This window comes from Acomys russatus, chromosome 13, assembly GCF_903995435.1.
Source record: "Acomys russatus chromosome 13, mAcoRus1.1, whole genome shotgun sequence".
In the NCBI taxonomy this organism is placed as follows: domain Eukaryota; kingdom Metazoa; phylum Chordata; class Mammalia; order Rodentia; family Muridae; genus Acomys; species Acomys russatus.
Window position 1 is genome coordinate 340,277 of NC_067149.1, and position 12,281 is coordinate 352,557.

Consider the following 12,281-nt stretch of genomic DNA (forward strand, 5'->3'; position numbering starts at 1 on the left):
CAAAAGTAATCCTCTGACTTCTACATGTGCATGTGTACATGCAAACACACAACTCTTTCAATAATAATAATAATAATAATAATAATAATAATAATAATAATAATAATATTACTTCAATCGCAAAAGCTTTCCTACTGATTTAAATGTACTTGTCCTTTTTATGTCATTATTTTGTTTTTTTCAAGACAGGGTTTCTCTTTGTAGCCTTGGCTGTCCTGGACTTCCTTTGTAGAACAGGCTGGCCTTGAACTCACAGAGTGCTGGGATTACAAGTTTACACCACCGCACCGGCTTTAAATGTACTTGTTCTTAAAGGAAGGAGAATCACAGACTTCTTACCCCCCTCCTTATCTTTTCATTAGAAAATTGAGGAATGTTAACAACCACCATTTCCAGTTTCCTAGTAACAGAGCTAGGCAACAAAAGTTCTGTGTAGCCTACACTCCTTTTTTAAAGATTTATGTATTACGTATACAGTGCTCTGCCTGCATGTACACCTGCAAGCCAGAAGATGGCATCAGAGCACATTATAGATGGTTGTGAGCCACCGTGTGGTTGCTGGGACTTGAGCCTAGGACCGTTGGAAGAGCAGGCAGCACTCTGAACCACTGCGCCATCTCTCCAGCCCCAAAGCCGACATCCTCCCGTCCCCTCGCTGCTCCTCTCCTCTCCTCCTGTCTTCTCTTGTGTTGTCCTCGCTCCTTTTCTTTAGAGACAGAGTTTAATACAGCTGAGGCCGGCCTACATAGCTGAACTTCACATCCCCCCACCTCTACCTCTTTAGTGCGGGATTACAGGTCTGTGTCCCCCCACACTGGGTTTGTGCGGAACTGAAGTTTAAACCTACCGAGCTACATCCCAGCCTATAACCTTCAACTTCTGCTCCTCTTTCTCCTCACTTCCTCGCCGCCTGGTTTCTAGGCATTTGCCCCCTGACTGGTTTTATGTAGGCTAGTAACTGAACCTGAGGCCTCATACATGCTAAGTCAGTCTCTACAGCAGATCCGCATGCCTCAACACTCTGTACAGCTTTAAAGAAGGACGAATGTGGACAGGGATCTGCCCACCCCACCCCCACACAAACAAGACCTGCCGCCTCAATCCCTGGGGCGGATTCCCCCACAGAGGATGGTGTACCTGGCGGGCTTGCAAGGAGAATGGTAGCATAACATCTGCTAAAGGATAAAAATAGAAAGTATTATTGAACTTTTTGAGGCTGTTCACTTGAAAGAAGAGCATAAATCATTCTTTTGCCCTGAGCCCTTATTTGTTTTTATGTCTTTGACTGTGGGTGTGAAGCAGGTGGGACGGAGAAGGGGTTGGCAAGGACGTTTCTCTTCACTGGAAATCCCCTCCTGGTCCCGCATCCATGGCGGGTGTTGGGGATTGTACTCGTAGAAGAGGAATTATCTTCAGAGGAGATGAGGCAATATATGGATGCAGAAGGACAGTTAGAGGGAAGCAGGCTGCTGCAATGAGAGGATAATCAGAGGGATGCAGGCTCAGGCTCCAATAGAACGTCCCTCAGGGAGGAAGAAGTTACAAAACCAGAGAAAAAAGGAACAGAACAGAACTATTGCATGTACCCTAAGAAGGTCTTAAACCAGATATTGGAGCTGGGCATGGTGGTGCAAGCCTTTAATCCCAGCAGTCAGAGAGGCAGAGGCAGGAGGATCACTGTGAGTTCGGGGCCAGCCTGGTTCTACAAATGTCGTCCAGGACAGCCAAGGCTACACAGAGAAAGCCTGGCTTGAAAAAACCAAAGGAAAGAAAGAAAGAAAGAAAGAAAGAAAGAAAGAAAGAAAGAAAGATATTGGTATTGTCTTTTTTTTTTTTAAACCTTTCAGTACTAGGGATTGAATGTACATTTCACACATGCCCAGGTACATCACTAGCCCTCTTTTTAGGTTTTTTTTTTTTTTTTTTTTTTTTTTTTCTGACAAAATGTCTCATTCAGTTGTCTATATTGGCCTTGAACTCAGTAACCCAGGCTGGCCTTGAATTCTCAATCACCCTACCTCAACCTCCTTTGTGGCTGTGGTACAAGACTTTGCCACCAGACCTGGCCTGGCATCACTCTGACACCTCAGTTTTCTGCACGTGCTGGCACTGCTTTCAGAGCTACTGGGCACAGTTACTCTTCGTGTCTGTTGTTTTCAAAGAATATTCTTCCAGGGGTTTGGTCAACAGTCTGTAGTAGCATCAGTGAGATGGCACATTGTGCAAAGACCCGAGTTCAATCCCCAGGACCCACTTACAGGTGGAAGGAGAGAACTGACTCCTCAAAGCTGTTCTCTGATAGCTACCCTGGCACTGTGGCATTCACATGTGCCTCCTTTGTCCTATCCACACAATAACAATAAATAAAATAACAGAAAGACTGTGTAAGGGGATTGACCAGAAGAGCCCAGGAGTCCAGCAGCCCAGGCCTTCCAGTCTATAGCTGGCAAAGGCCTCCCTCTGTCTTACTTTTTCTTACAGGTCTGGAGCCTGGCATTCCAACTTAACTTTACCTTTCAGTCCCCCCCTGGGAGCTGCCCCCCCCCCCCCCGAGAGAAAATGGAGATTTTCTTTTAAATATGCTGCTCCTCTTAGTCAGCACAAAGGCCTCTATTCTGTTCAACTGACACCCTCTCCTCTCCCTACAGTCAACATTTCTTTAGCCTTAATCCTTTAAAACCCCCCTTAAACAACCCAAAAGCAATAAAGAGATAGGTCTTGGTTACATTGCCCCTCTTTGCTTTGTTCTTCCTAAACCCGGTCTCGGATTGCAGGCCAGAAGGTCTTTGTGGCACTGTTGACTCATCTCCTTCACCCTTATGAGATCACTGACACTATCCGCCCGGTGGCGGGCTGCTCTGGGCTGGGTATTGGGTAACAGAGCTGTCTAGCTGAGGGCTGAGCTTCCTGGAGAGGAGGAGAAGGGAAGCGAGGGTTGCCTACTGGGCCTGGGGCTTTGCAACATCAGTGACCGTCCTCCCCAGTCCCCACCCCACCCCCTCCCCCTGCCTCCCCCCTCAGCCCCCCCACCCCCTCACCCTACCTCCACCCCCTCACCCTACCCCCACCCCCGCCTCCCCACCCAGGAGTCCAAAAGCAGGATCTCTGGATTGCTTCAGGAAGGCTTATCTCTAAGTGACCTGATCTCTTCCGTAGATCACCTCCTGCTCCCCAACACCTACACCCGGGCTGGGGTTCTCCCACCTCACTCCCTGGAGGTTCGCATTATAACCTCACGAGGAAACAGCTTACTCATCAAATTGGTAACTTCAATTCTGTGTCTTAACGCAAAGGTGTTTGATCGATATTAACCAGAACAGATAACATTTTGATGAAGAAAATGAAGTTTTAGACCAAAGCTGAGTGGGGTGGGTCTTAGTTGGAAGAAGGGCGTCTGGATGCCTGTAATGAGGAGAGGATTTGGTTAAAGCCATGGCCTCTTTGAATCTCCCAGTCTCAGCTATAAAACGAAGAGGGTACAATATCATTAGGCCCGGTGCCATTGGTAGGTACAGATGACTCTCGAATAAATGAAGCAGATGGATGTATTGATTGTGAGGCTAGATACTGGGGCAGCCTATGATGTATCTGATAGGATAAAAATGTCAACGAGGGGTAGGTACCTTTGGTGGCCCATACCAAGGTGTACCTCTGAGAAATTATGCCATGCCACAGATCTGGTATAAGAAATTTATTAGAAAAATTAAAAAAAAAAAGTTTAAAAAGAAAAAGTTTATTAGGGGAAGGGAGAGGAGTGGGAACATGGGGGAGAGATAGAGGCAGACAGGGATGCAGAGAAGGAATGGGAGAGACCTACAAGAGAAGGAAGGGGCAGGGGGCCACACAAAGGCATAGAGAGAGATCTGGGGTGGCGGGGCGGGGCTTTTGTCTGCAGCATGCCCCTGGCACACCTGGCAGCAGCAGGTGTGACATAAGCAGCTGTTTAGGTCCCCGGGAGCCGGTCAGTGTAATTGCCTGGTTGCTAACAGTATCCCTGCATGGGTGCTATATGCACAGTTATCCAGCCACAAATGCAGATCAGGAGCCTGGGTCTGCTTTCTGCCTGACTAGAGATACAACAAGACCTGATGTTCGGCTGCTGCCGCCGCCGCCACCGCCGCCGCCGCCGTAACCGCCGCCGCCGCCGCCGCGGCCACCAAGCTTTCCCCTCCCTTTAAAACTGTGAACCAAATGAACCCTTTCTTTTTTAGTTTAACCCCCCTCCCCCCTTTTTTTAAAAAGATTGAATTTCTCTCTAGGCTGTCTTGGACTCGCTTTGTAGACCAGGTTGGCCTCAAATTCACAGAGATCCACCTCCCTCTGCCTCCCAAGTGCTAGGGTTGAAAGCAAGTGCTGTTACTGCCCTGCTTAAATTTACATTTTTATTTATTTGTTTTGTGTATGCCCGTATGCCCTGCCTCCACAGAGGTCGGAAGGTAACAACACTAGTGAATTAGTTTTTCTTCCACTGTGTGGTTACTCAGGATGAACTCAGTCATCTGCATTACCAACAAGATGTTTCAGTCAGTTACCTGCTGAGCCATCTTGTTGGGTCCCTTCCTTCTTTAAAAAAAAATGTATTTTACATGTATGTGTGAATGCTTGCATGTATGCATATGTGTTACATACACACACACTGCCTTCAAAGGCCAGAAGAAGGTGCAGATACCCTGGAAGTGGCTTTACAGACAGTTAGGAGTTGTCATGTGAGGACTGGGAACCAAATCCAGGTCCTCTGCAAGAACAGCAGGTGCCTCTAACCACCGAGCCATTTCTCCTCTGAAATTAGACTGTCTGAGCGTCTACCCTTCCTGGCTGCTTTCTTGTCCTGTTTCACTATCTCAATCCTACCTCGTGCTGCCCTCACCAACAAAGTACACACTGGGTCTTGAATTTGGGTCTTAGGGTCCATTTTTCAGGGGAGCTAAGACGGAAGAATGCTGCCTCTAATCCTTGCTACCGAAAGTGTAGTTTGCAACCCAGTAGGATCATATAGCACTTGGGAGACCAATCGCGCACCCCTTGAACTATAATTCACATTTAAACAGTATCTCCACATCACTGTGTGCCTGTTGGTGAAGAAGTAGTTGACTATACTGTATGCATTCCTCCAAATGGTGTAGACTTATTGTGTGGTCAACTATGGACACATTTTGCAGATGTTTTGTCTATGATTGAAAAAAAAGTAGCAGGGTGAGGTGGCTCACACCTGTAATCCCAGCACTCAGGGAGGCAGATCTCTGTGAGTTCAAGGCCAGCCTGGTCTACAGAGCGAGTTCCAGGACAGCCTAGGCTACTCAGAGAAACCCTGTCTCAAACAAAAAAAGACAAGAATAATATTACGTAATAGTTTAGTATAGACTTCTGAATATGTCCTTTAGTTCAAGCTTGTTAATTACATAGTTCAAAACTTTTGTACTTAATTCTCTTTTCTCCTTTCTCACAGGTAAGGGAGATAGAGAAATTACCATGACAATCTCCATTATACAAGTGAAACAAGGCCTGCCACCTCAGTCCCTAGGGTGGATTCCCCCACAGAGGCACTCAGGGAGGCAAAGCTTTTGTACTTCCCCTCCCCCACCACACCCCCATTCTGAGACAGGGTTTCTCTGTGTAGCCTTGGCTGTCCTGGACTCAGTTTGTAGACCAGGATGGCCTCGAACTCACAGCGATCTGCCTGCCTCTGCCTCCCGGGTGCTGGGATTACAGGCATGCGCCTCCATGCCCGGCCGTTTTTGTACTTTTGCTTGCTTTTGTTTATTTGACCATTACTAAGGTTATCTGTTGAAACATTTCAAAAACATAGTGAAACCTTCAATCTTTACTTAGAATTCCATCAGTTTTCATTATATAAGTACATACAAATGCATATGTACACACACACACACACACACACACACACACACACATATTTGCAATACTGGGAATGGAACCAAGGCCTTGGATATACTCGATGAGTTTTGTTTTTTTTTTTACCACTGAGCCACACCCTCAGCCCTACTACATATATTTTGAAGCTTTATTAGGTATTCATTATTATGCTATTTTATATTTTTATTGATTTAATCTTTTCAGCATATTTTTGACAATCTCTACTTTTAAAGATATTTTACATCTTAAATAAATTTGTGAATGTTTATATATAAATAATATTAACTCTCATTAGGTTTGAATTTGTCTATCTTTTTTCTTTTACTTTCAGTTTGGGATTTTTTTTTGTTTGTGTTTGCTTTTTGTTTTGAGACAGGGTCTCACTGTGAAGCCTGGCTGTCCTGGAATTCACTATAGACCAGGTTGGCCTTGAATTCGCAATGATCTGCCTGCCTCTGCCTCCCAAGTGCTGGGGCTAAATGTGTGCTCCACCACACGCAGCCTCACTTTTATTTCCTGCGTGATATTTGAACCTCAGTGTGTCACTTTCTGCTGCTGTGACCAAAACCTGAGAATACACCTAATTCACACTTCCAGTTTATTGGCTTATTAATTTCTTTTTCTTTATTTTCCTTTTCCCAATCTTTTTATCCAATTGGAAATACCTTAATCGTCTTTTCTCCTTTCTCACAGGTAAGGGAGATGAGCAAAATTACCTTGACGACCTCTATTTTATTATACATGTGAAACCATATAAAGTTTCCCTGATAACATCTTTGAGTAAGAAGAAAAGTCAATTAAGCTGTGTGTTTGCCATTGCCAGAGTTAGTGAAAGCCAAAGCTTATATGTAATAACCACATATATTTTTATGTATTTACGTATGTGTGCCCAAGGAGGGTGTCCAGAAGAGGGCATCAGATCCCCTGGAGGCTGCAGTTATAAGACATTTCAGCTGCCCACTGTGGGTGCTGGGAGCTGAACTCAAATCCTCTACAAGAGCAGCAAGCTCTCAGTACCACCGAGTCACCACTCCATCTCAATAACTATAAAATGTTCTTTCTTTTTTATTTAACAAATAACAAAAAAATTTTATAAGCTAATCTTTCTGTTAAAGAATATAGTATTGTAGCTAGAATTTAAATTGGGAGAAAAGAAATGTGATCACAAAACAACAACAATAAAACACAAAAGCACAACCCAAAAACACATAGAAAGACTTCAGCTGGGTGGTAGCAGCACACACCTTTAATCCCAGCACTTGGGAGGTGGAGGCAGATGGATTGGTGCGAGTTCAAGTCCAGCCTGGTCTACAAAGAGAGCTGGAACAACCATGCCTACACAGAGAAACCTTGTATTGAAAAACCAAACAACAACAACAACATCAACAAAAAGACTTCAAGACAGAAATATGCCCTGCCCCTAGAAGGACTACAGATGTGGCTGTTGTGTCACATGTATGTAGGTGGCAGAGAGGAAAGCGGCCATGTGCATACTCCGTGTTTTTGACCTATGAACATTTGAATTATTAATAGCCTAACATTTCCTGGAAAAAAGCGAACCTGAGATGACCATTAATCCAGCACCATGGGCCTCAGACAGGGAGCTAGCTTGAAATAGCCACCAGTACAGCCCTGCACAGGCCCCAGCGACTCCCGGGACCAGGAGCAAGCTGGAGACTAGAAGAACTCTGTGTGGGTCTGAGGGCTCTGGGTGGGAGTGAACCTGCAACAGACAACCCTCCAATGGGGCCACTGAGGTAGGCCAGATAAGGAGTGAATCTCAAAAGACAACCAGATTGGTGCCATGGGTCCTGGTCAGGGAGCTAGCATGAGGCAACCATCAGTCAAGTGCCGTGCAGGCCTGGGGAGGGGGCATACCATGCCCAATATGACCCCTGCTGGGCACCATAATGCAAGAGCATGGCATAGTTCTCCTGAGATCACTTCTGAGACAACACCACACACTCAGAGACCCCAGGCACCTCTAAGAGGAACAAGTAAATGGTGGAGAAATGGAAGAGGAAAGAGAAACAGAAGGATGTGGGCAGAACTGGAGACTCAAGGGTAGTGAGGAACAGCCTGATGTGAGTAGCTGTGATGCCACCTGGGACCATGGTGGAGTCCTGGTCTGTGCTGCCACCTGGGGCCACATCTGGGTCTGTGGTCCTGCAGCAGCAGGAGTCTGTCACCACCAAAGGCCAGTTAGATGTCCCTGGTCTTCCAGCCTGAGACATGTTGATGTCTGAGGGCTATGCAGACCTGGCCTCACATCTTACCTGGGCATCCTGGGAAAGCTGGCCCTGGCGACATGAAAGCAGGAGAGCTGACCCTGTCCCTAGCCAGCTGCAGTACTTTGGAAGAGTGGCTCAAATATTTCGGGAGTTCCTGGTGAGCCCCCTGTCCCATACCTGGCCCTACCACTCCATCTCCCTGTGGTGGTGTGGTTATACATAAGAGAGAGATACCTTCCTTCCCCCTCACCCCTCACCTCTCACCACCTGGCAAGTGGGAGACCTGGCCCTGGTCATGAGAGCAGGAGAGCTGTCCCTGCCCCTCACCAGCTGCAGCACTCAGGAGAGGGGGCTCTGCGCCTTGCCTGAGTAGCACGGTAGAGCTGACCCTGGTGGTGGTGGCATTGACAAGCCAGTTCCAAGGGGAGAGCAAGGGAGAGTTGGCCTCACCACTTGTCTTTCCTGTGGTGACATGGGCAAGGGAAGAGATGGACCTCACTCTTGCCATCTGTGGCAAGCAGGAGAGCTGGTCTGTGGTCATCAGATCAGGAGAGCTGTCCCTACCCCTCACCTGCTGCAGCATTTGGGAGAACAGACACTACACCTCACCTGGGCAGTACAGTAGAGTTGGCCCTAGATGTGGGGGTTTTAGGTGAACCAGCCCCAAAGGCATGAGTATAGGAGAGGTGGCCCTTCCTCTTGTCTGTTGGGCAGTGGCATGGATAAAGAAGAGACTCCTCTCCTCCTCATCCCCTGCCATCTATGGCAAGTGAGAGTGGGCCCTGCACCTTGCCTGGGCAGCAGGGCAGACTGGCCTTGGTTGTAGGGCTTGCAGGTGAGCTGTCCCTGAGGGCATGAGAGTGGGAGAGCTGGTGGGATGACCAGCTCAGATACATCTTAGGCTCAGATCCACGGCTTTGAATTGGCCAACCCCAACATCTAAGCCATCAGTGAACTGCTGGAGTGCATGAAGGACCTGATCCTACAGACCCAAAACTACAGGATCTCCATGACACAGGGCAGCAACAGGATATTGAGAGGACTCACAGTGAGGTTCCAGTATCGACACAGTAGCAGAAAGCAGAGGCCTGTACCAGACCAACTAGTCATTGCAATGAACATTTGCAAGCAAAGAAGTGTGGACAAAAGAATATTCTCTTGTGGTGAGACTTCTTTTCTCTGTTGGTGCGGAGGTTGCAAGGGTGGAGGGCAAGTGTGAGGGGAGAGTGAGAGGCATGGGGTTGGGGTGCATGATGTGAAATTCACAAGGAACCAATAAAAAGTTTTTAAAAAGACAGAAACATGCAAATCTGTTAAAAAGCCTATATTTCTACTACAAGTGACTTACAACAGCAGAACACAGGGACTGCTTGACTGTGAGGTTGACCTGGACCGCATTAAGAATCAACATGCACCTGGGTGGTCTTGGGACTCTCCAGGCAGAGGCAGGTGGATCTCTGTCCATTCAAGGCCAGCCTGGTTTACGAGTGAGTTCCAGGACAGCCAGTGCTACACGGAGAAACCCTGTTTCAACAACCTCCCAAACCACCACCATGGAAACACTTCTCTGGCTGAGTCTGTGAGGGTATTTCCAGATAGGTTTAACAGAGTAGAGAAGTCCCACCCTGAATATGGGTGACATCATCACAAGAGCTGAGGTTTGAAAAGTAGGGAGAAAGCCAACTTAGCAGAGTGTTTATCTCTCTGCTTCCTGGCTATGGACACACTGTGTTAAGCCACCTCCAGCTCCTGTGGGGGTGCTTTCCTTCCATGAGGGACTGTACGCCCTGGAACTGTGGGCCAAAAGAAACCCTTCTTAGGTTTCTTGTGTGAGACATGCTATCAACAGCAATGGCATTGACTGCTACCCCGGCCAGAGACCTGATTTCCTTATGAATTCCTGCCCAGAGGCAGGGAATCCATGTGACACCAGACATTTATTTCTAGAACAGCTTTCACCAGACTCTTCAGTGTTATTCTAGAGCCGCTCCATGGCCAAAAAAGACCGGTTCCTTTTCTTGGTCTAGGGTAAGAATCTATGCATGCACCTGGAGAGAGCGGGAGAGAGTATGTTCCCCCCATGTGAGAGAGGGAGGGGAAACGGTAGCGGTCTGTCACAAACCTTCTCTTCCTCTTACTGTAAAATAATAAAAACAAATAGCATCCCAAGTCTCTGCCTGGCAGTGGGGCTGCTGTTTACAGGTAAACAAAGACCTGCTGCCTGCTAAATCTGAGGAACAGGATTCAGTCAGAAGACTGAAAACACAATTGTGTTTACAGAAATGCCAATGTCATGTTGGCTGCTGAAGGCCAAGGTCATGTTTACTGCAAGCAGTCTGGAGATGCCACAGGGACTGCTTGGGAGGGATTCTGAGGCGGCTGAGGGTAGCAGCGGCTGTGAGTCTGCAGTTGCCTATGTGGATGGCCTCCGATCATAAATCGCATGATTGGATTGGAGATCACCAAAGCATAGGCCGGCACCACTGTGTGCCGTAGGGATAGCTTTTGTAGCACCATGGGGCCTGAGGTGGGCCACTTGGTTCTATGACATGACTCTAGTTTTTTTTTGTTGTTGTTGTTGTTGTTTGAGGAAGGGTTCCTTTGTGTAGCCCTGTTTACTCACTCTGTAGACCAGGCTGACCTCGAACTCTCAGATCCACCCACCTCCGCCTCCTAAAAGCTGGGACTAAAGGTGTGCACCACCACCCACCACCCACCACCCACCACCACCAGCATTGGCTCTGATTTCTTTTTTTAACCCCAAAGGTTTTGCTTTGGATTAAGGAAGAAGTTTCTTCTCCAAAACTTACAATGGAACCACAGAAAGCTGCAAGTGCGCACTCCTGCAGATGATGTAAGATATTCAGTCAGGCACTCTCCACTTGGCAGGCCTGACCCTTTGGAAAGCAGGATGGTGTGGTGGTGACAAGTGCCCGTGGTGGTTAAGGCCGAAGACATCCTGATTTACCCACAGCAATCAGTGATGCTCACCTAGCTGGAGTTTCATCATTTGCACAATAAGAGTAAAAGTGCTCCTCTCAGGGTGGGGAGATGGCTCAGTTAGTGACAAGCTCACCACACAGGCATGAGATCTCCAGAACCCATAGAAAAACCCTGTCTCCAAGGCTGAGGGGTCAGGCAAGTGAATCCCCCTAAGCTTGCTGGACAGCCAGCCTAGCAACGTCAGCAAGCTCTGGGTTCACTGAGAGACCCTCTCTCAAAAAATAAGGTGGAATGCAGGCTGGAGGGCTGGCTCACAGGAGATGGCGCTTGCCACCAGGTGTGATGACCTGAGTTACATCCCCAGGACCACCTGGGAGGAGGAGAGGGCAGACTGCCACAAGTTGCCCTCAGATCTTTATGCATACCATACCATGTATGTGCCAACACACCCACACTAAACTAATTAATTAATTAGAAGTTAATTGTTAAAAAAAAAAAAGAAAAAAGAAGGTGGGAGGTGATTGTGAAAGACACCACCAGCATCTGCTTCTTCTTCTGTGTGCACACTCACACATGTACATGAGTACTTCATACACTCATGCACACACAGAAATATCTACCTATCCAAACAAACCACTAAATATTTAACAAATTCTTCAGCTCTTAGAATTAGCAGAAGAATTCATTGGAGAAAAAAAAAAAAAGGAATATTTTCCATCTTTCCTGATGGCCATGTGTTAAACACTCCATAAACAGTAGCTGGTGTTATTATCCGGAGGTTCTGCAGAAAGGGCTTGCCTTCAAGGAAATTAGTAGCCTGGTGTGATGGCACATGTCTTTAACCCCAGCACTTGAGAGGCAGAGGCAGGTGGATTCCTGAGTTCAACGTCAGCCTGGTCTAAAGAGGGAGTTCTAGGACATCCAGGGCTACGCAGAGCAACCCTGTCTCAAAATCCCACCTCGCCCCCTAAATAAAGAAAACCAGTGACTCCTTAGGCATTTTACCATCTCAGGGAAACAGGACAGATTATCTTTGCTTTGGCTTTTTGGCTCGGAGGGCCACACAAACCTGCTGCGCAGAGGCAGAGAAGGAGAGTGGCTCTCTATTCCTGAATCACCTGGGATCCTTCCAGTTTTAACACTGGGCCCAGACCCTGGGGAACCCCTCATTCCCAGGCACATCCACATGGCTGGTCACTCCAGAGGCCAAACAGAAATTGATTTGGGAATAAATAA

At 47.3% G+C, this 12,281-nt stretch overlaps 1 non-coding gene across 1 annotated transcript; it reads left to right on the top strand.

Annotated features, from left to right (window-relative positions):
- Positions 1-7,284: 7,284 nt before the first annotated feature.
- Positions 7,285-7,413, top strand: LOC127197785 (small nucleolar RNA SNORA17). The gene has a single exon (XR_007831750.1). It is a non-coding gene; the product is annotated as a small nucleolar RNA SNORA17 (small nucleolar RNA).
- The last annotated feature ends 4,868 nt before the right edge of the window (positions 7,414-12,281 follow it).